The 24,272-nt window shown below is 36.4% G+C and overlaps 1 pseudogene; it reads right to left on the bottom strand.

Moving 5' to 3' along the window:
• Positions 1-1,754: 1,754 nt before the first annotated feature.
• On the bottom strand, positions 1,755-23,033 carry LOC131076321 (pentatricopeptide repeat-containing protein At3g16010-like; annotated as a pseudogene).
• Between the last annotated feature and the right edge of the window lie 1,239 nt (positions 23,034-24,272).

The raw sequence follows: 24,272 nt of genomic DNA, 5'->3' as shown, positions 1-24,272 counted from the left end.
ATTCATTTCTTGACCAAACATGCTCTATCCTAATTCTCAGTTTATTTCTATAGTTTAATTCATTTCTTATACCTGTCCAAGTTCACACACTTTATTATATAAGATCAAAGCTGAATATTCCTCTTAGTGTTGCATTTTATTAGAAATCTCATTTGTTTAATAAAGTGAACATATGAAACTAAATTTTAATTTAAATAAACACTCAGAGGTTAAAATCTGCTCTTTCAGAGGGCCAGGATCTGAAGTTGGTTGTTGTTAAGAAAAATTTAATGTCCACAAACATGATACAGGAACAAGTTAAGAGAAGACAAGGAATGATAAGAAAAGATGATCCTTGGTTGAGAAAGAAATTTATGTCAACCAAAGGCGAAGCTCCTGGCATTCAGAGAACTTTTATATAATAAGTGTTCCACGGAAACACATTTCCCACCCCCCAGGCCCAAGTCTCCCTGTCCCCGAAACCCATCCCCACTTCTACCCATCTCCCTGTCCCCAACAGACGTGGAAAAATTATAATTAGAAGAATGGATGGGATGCAACCACAAGCCACAAAAAATTACAACCAAACTATCAAAGCACTATAGCAATTTCATTTGGGTTACCGCTGAAAATTAACAGAAACACATTTCTTAAGTTAGTGGAACATGAAAAAATATTGATGTCATGCTTTTGGATGATGAACCAATAATTATTTTGGAGATTTGACAAGTTTGTTAGCAAATGTCCTCAGTTTGATTAATATATCTAGAACCAATTGGGTTGTGTTGTTTTATATAATGAAACAAGAAAAATTGTTACGATCAAAACAGACTTTGACTAAACTAAATAAACCATCTTTAGAAGCTTCGCCATTTAAATTAAGAATTACAAACACTTCAGAAAACGTCCTATAAGAAGCTTAAGCCAACAACTGTTACTTGATGCCAGTTAACTCTTAGAATTGATTGTGCTATAATTGTGCTATGCAGTGAAAGATCTTACCAATGCAACATAGGGAGATCTTGGCTAAAATCAGTTGCAGTGATTCACAATTAAATGAGAGAACAATTGTTTTCAAGTGTGATCAGCATGACTCATGATAGATATTCATAAATAAAGTCATAATTGATGAGCTCACTATGTTGCATGTCATATGGTGTTCATGATGATCACTAATATGTATTTTTTTCTTCTAATATCATTTCTTTAGCCAAAAATAAATGGTTGTCTGTCTTAATTGTTCCCTGCAATTTAGAGCCTACAATGAAAAGGATTAATTCAACGTTTAGAGCTAGACCATCTTGAAGTGTTGACCGTTAGGTCTTTGCGTTGTTGAACTTTCAGACATGCTCGCTGCCAATGGAAGCATGGTAAATCCCATCTGTAGCATCATTCCTGCATTGCTTCCTGGAGATTTATTGGGTGCCATTGTTGGATGGTATACCCATACATATAAAAAAGCCAAGTTGAATGTTGTGAATACATTACAGCATGTTAATAGATTGGTCTAACTTTTTTTATATGCATACATTGCATGTTTTATATTGTCCATGTTAGAATATAATTTTTATAGTACAGTTTGATGTTCGACACCCCTACTGTTATAGGATTCCCTATTTTGGTTTTTCTAGTTTTAATGTTGATAGGTTATTAGGTTAGGAGAGGTCACAATTCTTATGCCCCTCCAAGGGAAGTGTCTTTGGTGAGCATGAGTCATTTACGTCCTATTTCAGAGTATTAAAAAAGCCACATCAAAATTCCCAAAAATGCATCATGCACATTAATTTTCTTTGATCAAAAAGAAAATGTTATTTAATAAATATAACACTCAGAAATGCACATGATGTAGTCTCTTAAACTGCAAGCAAATACTAAGAAATACATGCTCAAAGTCATTGTGTCCCACTACAAAATATTTCCTCCAGAAAGCATGAAAAAAAAGTGTTTTGCAAATAGAGGACTATGGACCTGAGTAGCTTGAGATTGATGCAAGACAATTTCCATCTGTCCTCGAGCACTTTGGACATAGCCTACTGCTTTACCAGCTAACCTGCCAACCGCTCTAGCAATCCTCGGTACATCTTTTGGCCCTAAAACCAGACAAGGAAGTTTAGAGATACCATAATTAATAAGAAACCATGATAAGAAAATATACAAGAGAAAGACATTTCTCCCACCAATAACAGCAACGGTTGCTCCCAAAAGTAGCAGCACCTCTCCATAGGAGAAACCAAACATTGTCTCATGCAAAGATGCAACAATATGGACTCAAAATCTGCAACCAGACCAAAATCTAAAGTCAATATGATATTAAAATAATATAAGTTTACATAAACACACATTAAATTGTTTGTATAAACATTTCTAATCTAATAGTGTTGTACATATTTATTATAACATTAAGTTATAACCATTGTAACTCCCCATTTTGATAAAATAAATAAACAATGGGCCCAAACATACTGTACAAGCCTTGTTGCTCTCTCAATCTCATTCTTTATTGTTCGATCCTACTAACATATGAGACAATCAAATAAAATAATCTGACTTACAATTGTCTTCACAATGTACTATTAGATTTTAAGAATCAAAATTAGCCTATCAAAATAAATTGAATAAATTCATACATTAAAATTTTATTCTTCTGCAAACCGGATGTGTAGAAAAAACTAGAAATTTAGAAACAGACTAAATTTCCAATGCAAATGTGAAAATGTATTTTAAACATTAGCGAAAAGATGAATGGACAGCTTCAATAGAAACTGGGCAATATCTCCTATTTACTCCAGAATAAATAAGCTGATAATAATCATATCTATTAGGATTATCATATAAACATAAAAAAATAAATACAATATGAGCTAAACAATAATACATTTGTTCCCTTTTCTTTGAAAATTTGTCTTTCCCTTCTTTGAAAATTTGTCTTTCCCTTCCCTCAAGAGGTTATAACAGGTGTCAAGGATGCTTCAGACCTGAATATTGTATGTTCAATTCATTAAAAACCAACTTCAACCTATCCATAAAACGTGGAATCAATTCTAAGTTGATGTAGCAATTTAGAAGACAGATTAAGCTTCTAATGCAAATGCAATTGTATATGGTATGCATTAACTAAAAGATGCATGCATGGGGTAAAGAGAAAGTGGGTAGAGTCTCCTCTTTACTCTTCTAGATAAACAAGTCAATAAAAATCATATCAACTAACACTGGCAATCATCATGGTTTGCATGGTGGAGACTCATGTTCATCGGCGAGAATCATGTTACAGGTTTAAATGTTAAACTGGTAAACAATTGCATCCAATTATAGATATTGTGTACCAAAAAGATGAGTACAAGAGCAAATCCTCGGTGACTTTGACAATATAGATACCTCTTAGTCATGGCATCTAAGCCAAAGGATACCTCACACTAGCACCACTAAAGGAGCCATGGGTGTGTTGATAGAGAAAGCAATGCAAAGAATCATGGTGGGAGGTGTCCATTATATATATAGTTTCAAATATATAGTGTTGGTGGGTGTTTGAATTGCATCAAAATTTCATACACGTGTGCGTTTTCAATTGTTTGTTTTAGTTCTATGTATATTCTTTTAAGGAAGAACTTCAATTGCAATTCCTCTCTTTTGCAAAATTATTCAATAGTACATCTCCTATGTTGAATGAAAAAGTCACTTTTCTTCGTACTATTGATGTGTGTTTTATGCACATATGAACACAGAATAAAATACCAAGGTATCTTATCCTCTCTTGAATAAAGTCAATGTGATGTCATGTGAGAGCAGGTGTCCTTTTCTCCTTTGGCATGGTTGTGATGATTTGCTAAACTGGTAATAATTTTTTTAGGTTTGGCAATCTATCACGTCCATGCGAATTTGGGCAATTTTCTACAATGATGATCGCTTTAGAGTACCTTTCTCCTTGGCTTAAGATCCAAATCTTTCACTACGGATCAATCTTGATCTCAACCTTTATGCTAACATTTCTTTTTGGTTTGCAGTGCAAGCTTTTGGTACTTGTCTTGGAACCTAGGTACTCTTCTATGGAGGACTTATGTGCCACTTCCTTTCCCAAATTTGGTTTCTAATTATTCTGTTGAGAGCTCCTATACTCTGACATTGTTTCACTTGTGGTGGTGTTGGGCCAACTTGATTTGCACATTTCACATTGTGTGAAGCTCAATATCCTCACTAATGTATTTATGCCATAATAGGAAATTATGGAATACCCCATAATCATTTGGATTATATACTCTATTGTTGGTTATGTTGTGTGTTTCTTCATGTTTGATTCTTGGCGAGTATCACTTCCTAGGTGCTTCTAAGAGAAGAGTGATTGCCATATCTTTAATAGAGAAAAATTGAGTCGGATCTTGATTCTTCCTTACATTCCTATTGAGATGGCTATCAAAGTGATTGTTGGGAGGGATTGGCTAATGCAAAATCTGAGTGCTTCGTTTTTTGAAGTGGTGTCTGTTTTCTTTTCTAACTACATGGACATCCTACTTGACAAAGAGATGGTTGTGCTACTAGCAAATACAATGTTCAACCCTTCATTTATTCTCTTTCTTCGTTGGATGGAGCGTTGGAGAGTTTCTGGTTAAACTCTAATACTACCCCGATTGGTGTATTTTTAAGCAAGTTAGATCTAGTCTCCAACTCTGCCAATGCATTGACATTGTCCATAATGTGGTTAGGTTTTGTGACTCTCCTCTAGAGAGAATTATTTGCCTTAACAATTTGTGCTACGGGTTAGAAGACAATCTTCTCGTCAGTGTATTCAATGTGTTCAATTCCTTGCATCTTTTACTCAAGCATTTGGAGGAAGGATTGCATCTCCCTAGCTCTCAATTGCCTACTTTGTCAAAGGCTACCAGCTCTAGTGGAAGTTGTGAGAGTTGATATATCGTTTCCTCATCTTGGCTTTTTGGAACAGTTGTGGCTTTTTTTGGATCCCTCTGTATCTAGTTATTTTTGTACTTTGGCTTGGACCTCCTAGCCCTTCGAATAGATGTAACTTTTTCTTTTAGTGATATATATAGTGACTGTCATTTTTCATTGATAAAAATAATTCTAGTCAGCGTACAAGGAACTTTTTCTACACTTAAGATTTTGAGGGGAGGAGGATTTTTAACTATATAAGAGTATATTATATAAATCAAGTTGTCATTTTGATGACTACCTTTTATAAGAAGTCATTTCTTCTAACATTTTAACTTGTTATTTACAATCAATAATCATAATGAGAAGGTACTCATAAAGCACACAAGCTCTTCAAGCTAATCTTAGTAACAAAAAGACAGTGGCTGCTAACACATCCACCTAAGGACATGCACACTCAAAGTCATGCTTTTGGATTGACAGGCTTTTGGTGGATGTGATGCCTTGTATACGTACCTTGCCTCAATTTTTATTAGTGTAGAATATTTTGAACCAACACAATTTTTTGTTATTGTGTAATTAACAATCAGCATTCCTAAAAGCTACAATTATATAAGGATGATAGATGTACACTTGCTAGAGTTCTCTGAGAGTTACATAATCAATATTGTATCATGCATTCATGGAAAAGAACTAGAAATGTCAGTCTAAGGGATATGAGGTAACACACGGTAGGAAGTTTTTCAAATTGTAAGAATCATTTGAAGGAGCGAGTACGGAACAAAATGATAAAGGGGGGCCCAAAGGAGTAAAACCTAAAGTTTCAGGATGGGCAACAATAATTAATCACATAAGTGGTCATGGTTTGAGGAAAAGAGATAACAAAAATACAATCAATCATATAAGCATTCCCTTATAGACAGATATATATTGGTCGGAACTAATAAAACAAGAAAATCCACTAAGAAATAAGCAAGCTATTGAGCTAATCAATCAACAAAGATACCTTTGTTTGGCATGGGAAGACTAAAGCCATTCTCTAATTTTTTGAGCCCAAACTCCTCCATGTTGAGTAAATTCAGGCAAAGCTCATCTTTGGCCATATTATGTATAAGAAATTGTTCATTCCTAGCATGGGCATTGAAATCCCCTGAAAGGATAAGATTGTAGAGCAAATGAATAATTGTATATCTCCAGATACAAATAAAGTGTCATCATCAACACTTCTTGCAAAGTCCAAAGAACCTTAAGGAAAACTAAATCAATCCACATAAATACATCATGAAGGGGACCTCTCTTTAGATTTGGAACAACATAACTAAATTGTTGATCTCTAGACCAAAGAATGAGATCTGAGAACATCCCAACTTTGTGTTTAGTTATTAAACCCAATAAAAAACCTTTTGAAACTAATACGACAAAAATATCAAGCTAGAGTCCCAATGGAATCTGAAATTAAACGAGTACGGAAAAACTATAAAGATCTGGCATTTGATCAAATGCTTCTAAGGAATGACCTTGCGAGAAAGTTGAATACAACTCTGCATCATGATCCTAGTGCTACTCAGATTCATAAATGTATTTCAAGTTTTCAACTAATTAGTTAATGGATTCTTCGTTGACTAGCCTTAACACACTACTTTACCACCAATAACAGAACTAATAGGAATGTTATATACTGAATCAAATAGATTTCAAATTTGACACCAGAGTATAACTAAAAACAAAAATTCTTACAACTAAAAAAATTAAAAATTCTTAAACATTAAAACCAAAATAAGTGGTTGCTTGAAAGAGAGACATTTAGGAAAATTTTGCAAACAAGAGAATTGCCCATCAACTCACCTAGTAGAATTTTGTCAAATTTTTGGCCAGTCTTGCCAAGTTTCTAGTGAGACTTGCTAAGTTGATGAATTTAACTTTTTTTTTAATTTGTTGATTTTTTGCCAATTCGCCAAGTCCGAGTCAAAATTGGGTTTGCCAAGTTCCGCCTAGTCATAAGTTTTCATACTATGGAGGAAGAACTTTCCAAAGAGGATGTGGATGTTAACTCAAGCCACAAAAGTCCCCAAGAAAGTATGGACAATACTTGGACCAAACACAGACATGTAGACTAGTCCATCCAAGTTCATTTTGAATGCATAACCTCCCGTTGAAGGGAACAAACTCTTAATAGGCTTTAACACAAAACAACTTATTCGTTACACTTATGCCACGTCCAACCAAATAACTTTGCTAAATTGAGCAAAAGCAGGATGATGGATCCACTGCCTTTAATGGTGGGTTGGCCCATTAACCCCCAGAGTGGTATGCCCAGTTGCACAAAAAAGCAGGTTCAGCCCACTACATAATAATGTCATTGCTATAGGCATCGAGCAAAAGAGGTTCATAAAGTGTTTCCTAACTAATCGGACAAAGCCCAATGCAACTTAGAATATTAGACAATGCTTCAAGCTTTGATATATCTTAATAACCAAAATTGAGTTCAGTATTATAAAACATCTTCATCATTCCCAAAGATCATACTATACCACTATAATTCCTTATTACATGAAAGTTCTTTCTGGAACATGAGGAACACATTTCCTTCTTGCCTTAGAGATCAAAGATGGGAATCCAGTGGAAACGTCTTAATAACATCCCCTTTATGGGTGACCACCAAGCCTATGTATCAAATCCATAAGTTGTCCACTAGCCAACAAGGATATCATAGACACCCTATGGCCAATAAACAACTCGTAGTCATCCAACATGGCCACCAGTTCACTCAAGTTCTTGTTTAGTACCTCAGAAATGATATAGAAGTTCAAAGCTTAGAGGCCTATAAAATATCTACGTGGTGTAACATATTTGATATCAGTCTACTATGATCAGATGAAGAATTAGAAAAAGTTTATTTCTATGATAATCTATAGCCTAAATTATTAGCTAATAACTCGGAATATATATAAAATGCAATGTGTAATATGCCTATGTGTGCATGATTGTTCACAAGAATGCATGTGTGCATAATCCTAGAGAGGAGCGTATCGTGATTAGTTACAAGCAAAATGATATAACATTAGAGGAGATCCTAGTTTGCTCTGCTTGTACAAATGCTACTATCTAGAAACACCCATGCAAAAAAAAGTGTTGCCAACAAGTGTTAAAGTTTTAACTGGAGAAAGACAAGATTCAGAAATCCGAAACTCAAAAAACTCACAAGTACAAGATACAAAAAAATTATCCTGGGAAAACCCTCCACCTGAGGGTGAAAAACCCAGCCACACCAAAATGAACCTTTTATTATGATCCCAAATTTGATACAAAGATTATGTAAGCTCGGAACTAAACACGATTGTTATCATATAACAATCCACAGTATAATCTGAGATTGTTCGTAAGTGACTGAATCTACTACAAAACAAATAGCATATAAATTAAAAGAAACTCCTCGTATCAAAGACTGTAGATACAAAAGAACAAAATGTTCTCACTGAATAACTTCATGTCTTCAATCTAAGACATTCACAACACTCCAAGAAATACCACAAAAAAGAGAGAAAATGATGTAAGATCGCAGCATAATATGATCTCCAACAAAAGATCGAACATCACACGAGATGATAGAATAAGCACGAAAAGAATCAACATGTTCGCATACCCCGCAAACTGACTAAAATACTTCCCGAGAAAATCAAACATCGCGCACGAAGAAGAAGATCGGTTACACAACCAACACAGGAGGGAAGGACAACGGAAAAGAAACTGCTGCCAACGCAGAATAACTCCACATAAGCAAACGAAGCTTGCCAACTGTTGGAGACATGTGAAGATTCACACGAAGAAATTGAGGCTTGAACGAAGCAAGAAAAAATCTCTCTCAAAGCTATAAAACTTCAACACTCCCTCTTAGCAAGAGAGAGATCTTCAATATGTCATCACATGACAAGTACACATAACTGCAACCAAAGAGATGTCAACAAAAATCTCATCATAGATTTTCTCAAATAAAATTGTTATCTCAGCATAACAATATTCCATATAAAAGAATTGAAATGTTTCTCCCACTTCCCAGCAACGGCTCTCCCGCTTCACAATGTTTGATTGATGATTCTGCTACTGGTGTCGAGTTTGGTGTGTGGGTTGCTTCGTTTGTCTCTGCCCACATGCCCTTGTCTGCAGATTCCCCCCCCCCCCCCGGCGTGGGGGCTGCCGACGACCTTCCCTCGCCCTCTTGCTCTATGTCGGTTGACGTTGTCTCTCCCAACGATGCTTTGGGTGGCTCGGACCTTCCCCCTCCTCCCGTGGGCTCTGGGGTGGGGGGTCTTCCCTTTACTAAGGGCACTGTTGCTTCTTCAACTGTTGCTTTTGCAGGCAAAGGTGTGGATGCTCCCAGACCTCATCCTTTTTCTGGTGGAAGAAGTTACATTCGTGCAGCTAGGGCTTCTACTATTAAGGGGGCTCATCCCCTTCCCTGTGTCAGATCTTCCCCTGTGGTGGTTTGTGGCCAGGATGTTGTGGACAATATTGACTTCTATCAGAGTAATGCTTTGGTGTGCAGATTTTCTAGTCTCTGACCCTCTCTTCCAGACCTCCATCGTTGGGTGAGTAACTCTTGGAAACCCCTAATTTCCCACAGCACTGAGCTCTTTCCTTGTGGGAAGGGTTTTTTTATTGCATCCTTTACTTCCACCTTGGATAGAATCTTGGTTTTGGACAAAGTGTGGGCTTGGGGAGATCACTCTCTTTCTGTCAAGCCCTAGACGACCTCTTTTAATCCCCTTACTAAATCATTGTTTGTGCGTCCAATTTGGGTCCGCCTTCCTAATCTCCCTCTCCATTTTTGGGAACTCTCCTGCTACGAGGCCATTCGCAACTCCATTGGTCGTTTCTTGAAGGTGGATGAGGCTACGTCTTCTATGGGGCACTCTACCTTTGCTCGCTTGTTAGTTGACATCGACATCTCCTCGCCTCTCCCCAAGGATGTTGTTCTTATTGTTGGGGATAGGCCTTGGTCTCAGTTGTTGGATTATGAGGGTCTGCCCTTCCGTTGTCGAAAATGCTTCTCAACGAGGCATCTTGCTTCAGACTATTCTCTTCCTCGCCATAAGGGTGCTGCTACTTGGTGGAAAGATGCCACCATTAAAACGTTTGACTGTCAATGCATTAGATACTACTTGTTCCTCTCATGAGGATGATGTTTCCTCCTGTGATGAAGAGCCTCTCACTGATGTTGAACCTTCTACTGATCCTCTCGTTGTAGTTCAACAGACTTGTTCTACTATTGTTGATCCTTCTTCTGGTGTTGCTCTCCTTCGACAGCCTACCCTGCAACAATCTGACGTTGTTTCTCAGCTTCTTGTTGCGGTTCTACAACAAAACTGTGAGGCCCTACCCCGACTCAGTTTGACATTTTCAGTTATTTGCATATTGAGACTATTATGGATGCTTTATTTTATGCTTTATGGATTTAGAACTTATATGATTCCGTGATTTGGATCACATTGACATATGTTGATGCTTTATTTTATGCATGATGATTATGAAACTATATATGTTGCTAGAATAGAATTATTTTGAAATGGTGAATGTCATTATTGGAATTGCAGGACTTCATTTTGATGATTGAAAAATGATGCTTGTTTTATGAATGGTTCAATTTTGTGAATTATGTGGAATCGAATTTGAATGAACGAGATATTGAATTATTGTTGCCAAATGTATGAGTGTTTGATATGCAATGAAATCCATGTATTTAATTATGTATAATTGGGATTATTTGGAATTACTAATGTGTTAATTGAGATGCGCAGGAAAATTATCCATGTGACCATGGAATTTATTTGGAGATCCAAACTTAGACCAATGTACGTTTGTTAAACCAGGGGTTGTCTATTTGGAGAGACAACACCCCGTTTGTAATGTATTTTATTTGTGAAGTGTATGATGCTTGAGTGTTAAAATTAATTTTTATGTATATGTGTAATCCTATAAGAGACAAATTCCATGTGTGATTTTTATATTGTATTTTTATTGTGTCACTTGACACATGTGCTGATTAGTGTCATTGATTTTGACTTGTCTCTTGGAGGGAGTTTTGTTTCTACCAAAGCCATTCAAAAACATGAGTGTGGTCCCAAATTTGCCTTGGGTAGGGAGTCTTGGGAGTGGTCAACTCAGGTTTGACCCGTAGGTAAACTTCAGTTGGGTTTCTAAGGGGTTAAATGGACTCCTAGGGTCAGTTTTAGGGCTTTTCCAAAGGTCCAAAGGGTATACCTATGGGTTAGGGGTATTTTGAAACATGTGACTACTCCCATGTGACTGTTTAGTCACCTCAAAAAGTGGTTTTTCTAAGGTGAGCGAAAATTCAACTTAGAAAGTTCCTCCTAGGATAGACAACCTTCCCTTTTGATGTCAAACTCTCTTCCCCATCTTCTCTCACCTTTTCCCTTTCCAGTTTTAGTAATGTGTAAGAGTTTGGGAAGAGCAACCAATGGGACCTCTCACCTCACCCAAGGGGTTGGGGAGTGTGTGAGAGGCCTTCTTAGGCAAGAATTAGAGACTTAGTGAGTAATCACCCACTCTCCATTGTTGGAGATTATGCATTGTTTTGAAAACTAGTTGTAGAATAGAATTTTTGGGAGAGATTGGAGTAAAGTTTGTGTGGAATTGGGCAGCTCATCCCCAACTAAATCTAACATACCTATTGGCAGAATAAGGTTGGTTTTATTTCCTCTTATTTATGTTGTTTATGTTGTTTTGTTGAAGGAAAGAAATGCTTGTTGAAAGAGATGTGTTTATGTAAATTGTTGTAGAAAAAAAAAGAGTAGTTTTCATTTCTATGTTTTGTTTATGTGTTCTTGTTTTTTTTTTTTTGGAAGTGTCCAAGATCTCCTACTCTTGGGGGAGTAGGATGGTCTTGGGGTGGAAGGAGTATGACAGCCTTGGGTGAGAGGCTCTCCTTATGGAGAGTGATCTCAAGGGTGTCCTTTGTGACCCTTGCTGCATAGCCTTGTGTATGCATTTGGGGGTCATAAGGGGAGAAAATATGGCCTTTGAGCCTTTGGGGGGCATAAGGTATGTGGATGTATCTTTTGTTGTATCTTGTATTGCCATGAGGTGGCTTGAATTGTAATTTTTGGCTTGCAATCTCCCCAATGGTACTTGGTCCACTTCCACCCGTGGAATGATCATCACAAAATGTGGTGAAAGTGTAGCTTGGGATGGGAAGATGTATGTTGAGTGTTTGCCATAATTGTTGTGTTGTTTGCTTGTTTGTAACCCGTCTAGTGCTTGGTTCTCCAAGCTCGGGGGTGGCTTCTAGTAAGCCTAGGCTGGGAGGTGAGCTCTCCATGGTCAAGTTGTGCTTTATTGCAGGTTGCTTGGGATGGGAAAGGAAGGAATAAAGAATGTTGTTGCTATTTTATGTTGCAGAAAAGTTTAAATGACAAATATATTTTATATTGAAGTTTGTAAAAAAAAAAAAGAGCCATTGTTGTATTTATTTACCAAAAGAAAAGAAATGTATTTCTATTACCATGGAAAGGAAAATATTGTTGTTTTATTTCCAAAACCATTTGTATTCATATATGCTTTGTATTTACATTTGCTAAAGAAATATATATTTTTCCCTACTTGGTTAGTTTCACAAAAGGAAGAGGAAATGAGCTAGTTGTATTTAAATCTTCTAAAAAAAAAAACTGATGTTGTTGCATTTACGTTTATTTGGCAAATGAAAATTTATTTCTGTTTCTTCATGTTCATTTAGCTATATTAATGCTGCTGCAAATTTAATTAAACCTGTCATTATTTTTCCATTCAAGCAGAAATAAATCTTATTATAGTTAGTCTATTTCTTTTTCAAAAAAAAAACTAGCATTTAATTTTAGTTTATTTGGTTATCAAAAAAAAGAATACATATTAAGTTTGCTGTTTAGGATGCATTGTAAAGGCTAGAAGTAGAATGCCGTTTTTAAACAAAAAAAAGACAGAATATTCAACATATATATTTCTTCAATTTAAAAAAAAAAAAATAGATAAATATACTCTTTCCCATTAATCAAACTACAAATAACATTAGTAAAATCCCTGCATGCATTCTAAGGTTATACAAAACAATAATGAACTCAAGAATGCCTAAGTGAGTTATAATTTAAAAATGTATCAATATACATACATACATATATATATATATATATATATATATATATATATATATATATTACTCCATTTAAGTGTTCATTCTGAAAACCTGTTTATAAAAAAAAAAAAAAAAAAAAAAGGGGAAAAAACTAATAAGCTTGTAAATCAAGCCATTCAAATATATATATATATATATATATATATATATATATATATATATATATATCATTCATTATTTGTGAAATCTGTATATTTCAAATTAAAACTGTATATATTGTCATACCTTTATATTTATATATATATATATATATATAAAATAAAATAAAAAGAAATTTCGCATCTTATATTAACCCCAAACAAAAGGGGGTTTTTAAAAAAGATATCGCACTGTATGTAGGGGGCCGCAGCCTTGGGCGGCGGCGCCCACAGTCTGCGGGAGCCCGCAGCTGTGGGCGGCGCCCTGTCCACAGGCTGCGGAACCTGCAGACTGTGGGCGGCACAGTCCGCAGGCTGCGGGAGCCGCAGACTGCGGGCGGCACAGTCCGCAGCCTGCGGGAGCCGCAGACTGCGGGCGACGCTGTCCGCAGCCTGCGGTACCCCGCCCTGCCGGCACCCCCGCACCGCCTCTCTTTGCATACTCCGCTCCGCCTTCCTTCCTCCCTCCGCCACGAAACCCGCTCCGGTTCGGCCCTGCGCGCCGCCGTGAGCAATAAAAGAAATATGCCGCCTTCCATGGCCGCCGCACTCCCACACCTGCACATACACACAAAAAAAAAAAAAATCATTCACACACACACAGCACTTGAAAGAATAATAGATGTTAAAATATATTTGCCCTAACCCTAGATTCGGGTTAGGGCAAGCACACTGGGTTTTTTTTTTTTTTTAAAAGAATGTGTGTGGGAATGGCTTAAAAAAAAGGGGTTAATAGTTAAAGTAAAATAAAGCCCCCTCCCATTCTCTTAGAATATATATTCATGAGCATAGGTATATGGCATTTTAGGTAAGTCTATATGTATATATATATATATATATATATATATTTATCAATATAAATATAAATATATATATATATATATAAGAAATTTAACTTCTATGAATATTTGAAAACAAATTAGATAGTGGTAGAACTAAGTTAAGCACGTCAAATTAGAAAATAAATGTAGAAGCATTGTGATGAGAAGATTTTAAATTCTTAGGTAGAATAGACTCTCACAAAAAGAAAAAAAAAAATATAAACACAACGATATTTGAAGTATTTTAATTTATGGGGATTTTATTTAATAGGGTTGTTAAACTTAATAACTAGGACAATTTATTGAGACCCTAGGCGAATAAAGATCTATAAGAGATGATTGGACAAATAATTTTGGAGATTATTAAGTTTGAGATTATTGGCTAAGAGGGTTTAATAAATTATTAGTAGAAGATTAATGATCTCTATTTTGGGGAAATATTAGCTCGCTTATCACTTAGATCATTTATTGCCTCATTAATTTAGTTGCTTGATTTATTTGAAACATAGTTAAGACCAAACTAGATTTGCATTACTTTAATTAAGTAAGTCGTTCTAAGTTAAGTAATTAAAAAAAAAAAAAATTATTCAGTTTGTGCCCAAAGGTTGGGCATGACAAAAACTCTGCAGCTACTTCTGATCACAACTCTATTGAATCACTTCCACTTGATCTCTCTCTTGATCCTAATGATTGTATCGCCTGGACTGTGGTTCGTCGAAGGCGGAAGGGGACGTCTTCCCCCCTTGTCCTAACCTCTCCCTTTCAAGGCTTGGGTGTCTCTTCCCCTCCTTGAGTTGGGTCTAGTTTGATTTTTATCTGATTGTTGTAAAGGGGCTTGCTCCCTTGGTTTGTTTTGTCTTTTTTAGTCTCTGACTATGTTAAGGGTCGATGCCCTAGTTAACGTTGTTTTTTTAATCAAAAACAATATTCACCATAGCTACTCCTAGAGGGTGAATCAGAAAAACAGAAAATAAAGTCATGGAATCACACACATGACTTCCACCACGGCTACTCCCAAAGGGTGGAACAAGGGATTTCACCTCAAACTTCTCTCTCAAAGAAGAATTCATTAACAAGGGATTTCACCTCGAACTTCTCCCTCCCTCAGAGAGAAGAACTCATTAACAAGGGATTGCACCTCGAAATTCCTCCTCACAGAGAAAAACTCATGAACAAGGGATTGCACCTCGAACTTCTCCCTCAAAGAGAAGAACTCATTAACCAAAAGATGTGGCTTCCTCTGAAGCTAAAAGAATCAGGCTCCCTCTGAAGCTGAAAGTCAAACTTCCTCTGAAGCTGAAGTGTCAGGTTCCCTCTGAATGTAATTCCTCCTCTTCAAGCAAATGTCTGGAGTCGCCAACTCAATCTCATGGCAACCATCATCAAGGTCGTCCTTCCTTGAATGCAATCTTTCATCATCCTTATGCTCCCCAGTCCATCTTGAAAGCATTAAGAGAGATTACCAAAAGTTCAAGACTATCTCGAAGAGAAATATTAATGCTAGAATCATACATGATTCACTATCCCAATGATATAGCATCAATTAATAACAACATGAAAAATTCATGAACATTATTCAACCACAAAGAAAATACTTATCTCTCTATAAGTTAGTCTTCCACTAATGTTCTTTCCTAATCTCGCTCAGTAGTGGAATTTTCAACCATACTAAAGCATCTAGTGATGATGAGTGAGTGGCCTTTGGCCCTCATCATCACTCACTATCTATCTTCAGTTCAACGACAATCATATTTACATGCAAAGATCACTCAGAGCACACCTTTAAGGAAAATCACTAAAAACCAATTCCTTCACCGAAGCTGTTCTGATTTCAAAATCCTTGAAGAACAAAGAATACATGAATAGAAGGAACACTCAGCTTTTGAAGCAACCGCTCAACAAATGATGAAATGTCTTTAGAAGATTGTAGCAACTCTTTTCATTTAGAAAGACTCAAATCGCATGCATAAGTTTTGACAAGTAGTTGATTGGACATCTGCAACCTGTTGACTGAACTCCCTCAAAAGCACAGGATCTACCTTCAAGTGGTTACGCTATATAGAAGGAACCTGGCTCTAATACCATGTTAAAGTTTTAACTGGAGAAAGACAAGATTCAGAAATCTGAAACTCGGAAAAATCACAAGTACACGATACACAAAAATTATCCTGGGAAAACCCTCCACGTGAGGGTGAAAAACCCAGCCACACCAAAATGAACCTTTTATTATGATCACAAATCTGATACAAAGATTATGTAAGCTCGGAACTAAACACGATTGTTATCATATAACAATCCACAGTATAATCTGAGACTATTCAAGAGTGACTGAATCTACTACAAAACAAATAGCATATAAATTACGAGAAACTCCTCATATCACAGACTGTACATACAAAAGAACAAAATGTTCTCACTGAATAACTTCATGTCTTCAATCTAAGACATTTGCAGCACTCCAAGAAATACCCCAGAAAAGACAGAAAATGATGGAAGATCGCAGCATAATATTATCTCCAACAAAAGATCAGACATCACACGGGATGATAGAATAAGCACGAAAAGAATCAACATGTTCGCGTACCCCGCAAACTGACTAAAATAATTCCCAAGAAAATCAAACGCCATGCATGAAGAAGAAGATTGATTACACAACCGACACATGAGGGAAGGACAACGGACATACTCCACAACGGAAAAGAAACGGCTACCAACACAGAATAACTCCACATAAGCAAACAAAGCTTGCCAACGGCTGGAGACATGTGAAGATCCGCATGAAGAAATTGAGGCTTGAACGAAGCACGAAAAAATCTCTCTCGAAGCTATAAAACTTCAACAACAAGACTGTGACATTCAATTAATGCCATACTTCTATACCATTGCTATGAAACAAATAATTCCTAAACGTTTTTGTTATAACTTATTTTGCATTGTCTTTTTTTGTAATTTTCATAAAGACATTTCCCATGGCGTACCCTTAGAATAGGAGAGGGCAGTACTCTATAATTTGTTTCTTTGTTTTTTCATCCCTTGCTCCAGTAAGCTTGCAGTATTCTAATATGCAACAGAGACCCGCAATACTCATTAGAGCTTCTCAGACCAACCACGAAAAGAATATCAAATCCAGGGCCCATTATCAATTACAAACAACCACCTAGAGACTGTACTTCAACTGCTACAACTAGGGTTATCTTTTTAAGTGTTTTTCACTTGGAAGTAGAGATATTTATCCAAGACTTTCTTGGCTCCCAAGGCCCTAAAAAAGCATCGGGCAATGAACACGGTATATAAAGAAAACCAGATTGGAATAGTTGTCACTTGTCACCCTTCCTTAAATCAATGAAATGTCTCCCAAATCTAGGAGATTGACTGGTTGATGGTTCAGCAAGGCCATGGATTCTTCAGCCTGCTAAGCCTTTTTTCCTTTTTGACTTTCATATATACAACAAAGACCAACAGTATGAAGGGGGGCTTCTTTTTTCTCAACTATTTCTACGGTCTACCCATGAACTTTACTTGTCTATCTACTTCTGAGTGGATTCTTTTCAGTAACCATTTCATTCTTCAATGTTCCTTGGATCTCAGCCTGTGTGTTCTTAATATTGGACATTTCAGCCCATAGGATTCCAGAACTAGATCAAGGATATAGACTTTGGGCATTGCAACATTAATGTGTAATTTATAGACCGATTAGGTGCCAACTTCAAGAAGAGAGGATAGCTATAAATTTTCTTCTAGATGTTTCACAAAGTTTACAGGACTTAGGGAGGCATTCTGGGGGATACTTGAGAGATCCCCAAATTTTATGGGATAGCATACAGGATGTGGACCTCAAAAACTATTAAAAAATAATATTTTTTAATGTAGCCCCACTACCATCAGGTATGATTAAAGGCATATCTGTTTGTCATAAGTTGAAAAATAATACCAAATAAAGCAGTATGTACTTCCATGTGTACTATCAGACAATAATTTGTCACATGATACAAACAACAGAAATGGGTAATGTAGATGACCACAGTCATCATCAAGTAGGGCCCAAGCATTGAGAATAAAATAACAAAATCAGTTTTGTAATCTTTTATTTTTTCTGCTTTAATTGAGGCACATCCAGAACACTACAAGTGGATTTTAGACATTCCCTGGTTAAATCAAAATACAGATTCCCAGGGCATCTCCTACACTTTAAAGACTGGGAATATTTTCCACCCCTAGTCTGTTCTCTAAATGTGGTGGATGGAGAAAATCTGTCCTGGGCCCAGGAACATGGACTTCGTTGTCTACTGCAATTATTCTTAAATGAATCAAGCTGCTGTGATAACCCACAATGAGTAGCTCCTCCTTTAGAGTTTGCAGTTCACTCTTGGTAGCAACATAAAAAGTACATCTATAGAGAGGTAAAACCCTCAGCTCACTCAAAATTTAAAATTCAAAACTATGAACAGAGCTGGCAGAGGTGAGAGGTGATCTAGAAAGGCTACAAAAAGTAAAGTGTTCTAGATAATCATTGCAGAGTGGGATATAAACCCCAGAGATGGCCAATTTAAGAGAAAAAAAACATTTTTTTTGTTTTTATTTTGGGACAGCCCTTGGGTCCCCCTGGGTTTCGCCCAGGTTCGCCCAGGGTACCTCTCAGGCACCGAGGAGGTACCTTGGGTGTATCCACGGGTAAACCGAGACCAAACTAATACACGAACCTGGGGCTAAATAGGCATACCCAGTAACATAGGATAATCATTTCCCCAAATGGAGGTGCTGAGGTGTACTAAAAACAAAAGAGCAGATATATCTATGTATATATATGGAAGCACATTCTGTGCAGCAAATTCTTGATAGAGAAGAGTTTGATCAGGCAGGTGAATAGTGGAAGAAAGGGTGGCATGTTAGTAGACTCTTGACAGGCTTATAAACTTGATGATCATTTTCGCAATTCACTTTGGTCCTAATTTGATAATCATGTTAGATCAAGGAAGCCTCAGGATAATTACCTGAAGAGACTAAATCCTACCAATTATGATGATACATGTACTTTTAAACCTTATCAGCAGCAGGAGGATGTTTCTCAGCCACATGGCTGATGTGCTTGAGTGTTTTCCCAATAATTCCATTAGGTTCCAAGACTGTAAAAAGCATTCAAAAAAACCAGGACAAGAGGCAAAGTACAAATGACAATAGTTTTGGGGAACTAGCATTGGCCTAAATTTTCAGCCTTCAGATTCTAGCCTGCAACAATAAAATCATAACACCTAAAACTAAGAACTTGACAAGAAGAGGTCATGAAGGTCCAAGTAGATGCTGTCTTGAAAAATCTAAAGGGGAAACAATCAAGTACTAACAATCTTCATTGGACATGCCAAGTTAAAAAATTCATTTGAACTCAGCTGGAAAACAGAGAGATTCTCTGAAACCACAATTGAAGATTGGCATACATTGCTAGAGCAATGCGCAAGGACATATAAAGGAAGTCTGAATGACAAACCAAACATTCAACTACCAAAGAAGGCCTTTCATTACCTATCTCGCAGAGAATTGGATAAATGGGAAGTGTGATAATATTCAACAATCAACCTCCCAAACCTATGAAAGTAAAAGAAAAAATAATATGTTATCAAGAAACCTATCACAGTTCACTTCAAGGTCAGAGATCCTCACATGACAACTAATAAAATTACAGATAAAAGCATAGATTTAATAAGCAGATGGGAGTTGCTGCCCATCACCGTTCCCATAATAATATATAAAGTCACTTGTGCTCTTCCTAGCAAAGCTGTTTATACTTTATTACAAGAAAAAATTGATTATGTCACCTGATCTAACCAGGATACAGTCCAAGATTGAGACAGCCAAATGTCAGTTAGCAGAGTAGCAGTGGATAGAAGCTAAATTCAAATGCAAGTTCCCGGAGGGCACCATCTATACAATTAATCAAATTCTCTAGCTGTAATCAGATGTCAAATGAATAGCTATACAAGTCGATTTGAATGAATGTGGCTTTCTGATACATGTCTGATAAAAATCTTACTGTTTGACCAATAGTATGACCATGGACACTCCTATCTTCAAAGGCTAACTTTGATCTCGAAAGCCTTAATATTTTGAATCTTTCTTTTAATGAACAAGGGTTTGCCCATTTCAATGAGAAGAGGAAGGGGGTTGACAACAGCCCTTGTTCAGTTATCAACATTTTAACTAATCAAAATAGGCCTTCATTGAACCAACTTATACAAGAAGAAATATCCTTCTTCACTACCAATCCTATTCCACATAATTACTCAATGATAGTGATACTATGTCAGATGATAATATACAAATATGGTTTATTGTAAGAGTCTATTTTCTCCAAACTTCATTTTAACTGATGGGTTTCTACTTTGTTTTCCTTATTATATTAACTAATAGTAATATATTTTCTTTGCCTTATTGTTTTCGAGACTGGAGTAGATTCGTTTTTATGGCTAACTTTCTTATTTAAAATCAAGCTTTGGAGTTGCATTGTTGATAGTTAGTGAATTTAACTATATAAGAAAACTTACAAATTCAAAATAACAAGAAATATATGAAATACAATACAACTACATGTTTGAAATGGCCCCAAGATGGGAGTGTGTCAAGATGGCAGCTTGCCTAACTGACTAATATATGCAATATTTTTTAAAGAACGGCAAAACAAAAACAAAAACATTGAAGCACGTACAAAAAGAAACAGAATGAATTGCTCCATCCAGCTCAAAAATTCAAAATTAGAATATGTGAACAAATATCAATTCAGAATACAGAACGAACAAAGATAGATTATTAATCAATAAAGGGTTTGCACTCGTCTACCCTACCCACTGCTTCTAGTATTGAAGAATATGTAATTAGATCATAAGAAAATCCTTTAGAACTCATCTCTTTCATTAACTTGATTGCCTCCTCACACATACCTGCATTGCTAAGCACACCAAGAACTGTGTTATAAGATACTGCATCTGGCTGAATCCCTGAGGTTTTCATTTTCTCTAACATCTTACAAGCCTCTGTTGGCCCCCCTACCTTAGACAAACCATGCAAAATTATATTATGGCTACTTAAATCAGGCTTACATCCTTTTTCTTGCATTTTCTTAAGCCAAGTATGAGCTTCATCAACCCTACCTGCCCTGACCTGACCAGACCAGACATTAATGCATTGTAGGAATACACATCAGGGCTGCAGCCTCGCCGTTGCATTTCTCCAAACAGTTCAATGGCTGCATCAATACGGTTTGCTTTCCCAAGGTGTTTAATCATCACAGCATAAATCCTAGAGCTGGAAATATTTCCATTTTCTATTAGCTCCTTGAACAATTCCATAGCTGCATCATATCTGTGTGCATTTCCAAGAGCATCAATCAGACTACAGTAAGCAGCTGAGCAAGGTGGTAAACCCTTCTCATCCATCTCTTCAAGAAGCATTAATGCCTTTTCTAGTCCATTTGTCTTGCATAAACCAGCAATTAGAATTGAATATGTAAATGGACTTGGATGAATGCCTTTCTCCTTCATTCCCTCGAACCACTTCAAGGCACCAGATGCATTTTTAGCCTTAAAGAGGGCTTCCATAACATTATTATACGTCACCACAGCAGGAGTGCATCCAAGACTTTCCATCTCACCAAAGAGCTTGAAAACACTATCAAGTTGCCCTGCATTGCCCAAAATGTCAATTAGCTTATTGAACAAAATAACATCAGGAGAACAACCATCCTTCTGCATATCTTGAAACATTCTGAGAGCCTCTTGAACCCTGCCAGCTTTTCCAAGCCCGTTGATAACCTCAGTGTATGTAAAAACATTCGGAGGAAAACGTTTCTCTCTCATCTCTTGAAACAACTTCAAGGCCTCCCCATATCGACTTGACTTAAACAAAGTCCCCATCAGACTAGTGTATATCTTTGCATTCGGTTGCAGGCCATTCTCCCTCATTTCTTTAAAAAGATTAATTGCAGAGTCCACATGCCCGAGTTTCCCAAAGTTAGAAATAAGCATAGTATAAGTTACTGTATCGGGAAGGCATTTCCCTTCACTGCACATCTCTTTGTAAAGTTCTTGCACTTTTATCATGAAAGTTAGCCCTTATCAACACACTGAAAAGGCAATTATAAGCATAAACACTGGGTTTGCACCTCGACGCCTTTATGCGATAAAACAAGACACATGCCTTCTCCACCATCTTAACCTTTCCTAGAATTCTAACAAGTTCCGACAAAACACTGGGATTAATCCTACAATCACATTTCACCATCTGTAGTATTGTCTGCCACATTTCACCCACCAATCCTGCTTCTGCCAAGCGACGAATGAGGGGCATATAAGTGCAACAGTCATGCACTAAATTCTTTTTTTTGGCAGCCCACTTGAAAAACTGCAATTTGACACCAATCTCTACATCAAGGTTCAAGACCTCCCTGACCAATCTGTGATCTATGTTCAACAACAGGACTTCGGTGGCCTTTTCAGCATCAGGTCCCCATTTGAAAATCCTAAGAATTTTGAAAAACCTCTCATCTGTTTCCCTGATGGATGGACTTCTTCTATGAATTCTAGCCATTGAATTGGGTTCTCCAGGCTTAGTTTTAAGAGAGGGGTCTCTGAACATCTGAACAATGTCTTGGCTGAAGGTTCTACCATTATTGTCATTGGTGGTGGTGATGGTGGTGTTGGGTATTTTAGTATTGAATCCATGACTGCCTATGCATTTACGAGAAAAAATTTAGTAAATGGGTTCCATTATTCATCAAATTGGTTCAAACAGAAAATGCCCAAAAAGACTGGTAACAAGAAAAATACCTGAATGTGATTGAGATTGAGACGGTCTGAAAATTGCGGACGCTGTTAAGAATGCCCTTCTCGCTTCCAAGTTGATCTTCATGCTCAGCTTCGCTTTGTCATTTTGAAGGACTCTTTTGAAAGCAAATACACTGTCAATGATGTCGAGGAGCAATATTTCAGATAAACATCGGCGAGGCCTTTAGAATAGTGGAATGTTCCGGGTTGGTTAATGAGATAGGCTTTAAATTTTTATTCATCAAAGATGATTATAAAGAAAATAATGGCAAGAAAGGAGAAATAAAAGTAGTTAAAATATTCATTACCTCGCAACATTAATTATACTAAAATTAAGTTTCAAAAAATAAAATAAATTTTTTTTTTGATAGTTTTGCTATATATATATATATATTGGACATAGATGGATAAAGTTAATGTTGGCAAAAAATTTCATCTAAATATATATTAGATGTTTAACAAAGTTGTGTTGTTGTGAAGTTTCTTCAAATGTTGGTAGGTTGGTGGTGATCTTAAATATGTAGACATGAAATGTTTAACAATTGTAATAATTTGTTATGAAATTATTTTTTATATGCATTTGTAATCGTTTTATTAGTTAGAAAAAGATAAGTGTTGATTCAATCTAAAATCTATTTGAATTTGTGTTAGGGTGTTATTAGTCCTCCCTTAATAGCTAATTATTTTGATAGGTATGTGAGTTATTTATTATTTATTGTAACTTAAAATAATAATAAAATAATACTCTTTATTAATATAACATTAAATATGTAATAACATAACATAAAATAAAATATTATATTACATATCCTTATTGTAAAAAAAAAAAAATGGTTTGATAGGCTAAGTATAAGGGAGTTGTACCCCATGTAAAAATTTGAATAATGAAAGATAAAGTACATGTCCTACACATAAGGGTGCATAAGGATGACTTCAATACTCAAACTTCCTAATAGATAACTAATGTAAAAAATATTGCAACCCATTTGAACATTGATGCACAAAGACATTTAACTTTCAAGGCTATTCCCATTCTCAGAATATCTTGGCATCATTTGATAAGAATGTTTATTTTTCTTCCTCTTAACTTTGGTCCAATCATGGTCTGATTGAGGGAGGGTCTTGGTAATTTGTTTTATTTTGCCTCTACTGTTGTCCTCGTTTTCCCTCAAGCCATCCCTCACATGGGAAGTCAAAGGCCCAAAAACTCAATAGATTTGTCTAGTCCTAAAGTCGTTGTTCATATGAGAAGCTTTTGAAGCCTTTAAAGTCTAGATAGAAGCATCCATGTTTTTTGTTTTTACGTTGCTCTCATTATGCTTATTTGACACCTACAAGGAAGGGACTTACATTACCAGAGAAGGTGTGTAGAGGATTTAGCACCTTCCAAGAGTGCTCTGGAGGAGTGTCCACTATATCATGTTGTAGAAGAGTGTGGACCCACCAAGAACTTTAATAATCG

Source organism: Cryptomeria japonica, chromosome 11, assembly GCF_030272615.1.
Source record: "Cryptomeria japonica chromosome 11, Sugi_1.0, whole genome shotgun sequence".
Lineage (NCBI taxonomy): Eukaryota > Viridiplantae > Streptophyta > Pinopsida > Cupressales > Cupressaceae > Cryptomeria > Cryptomeria japonica.
The sequence above is the reverse complement of the archived record's forward strand: the minus strand, read 5'-3'. Positions and strand labels throughout refer to the sequence as shown.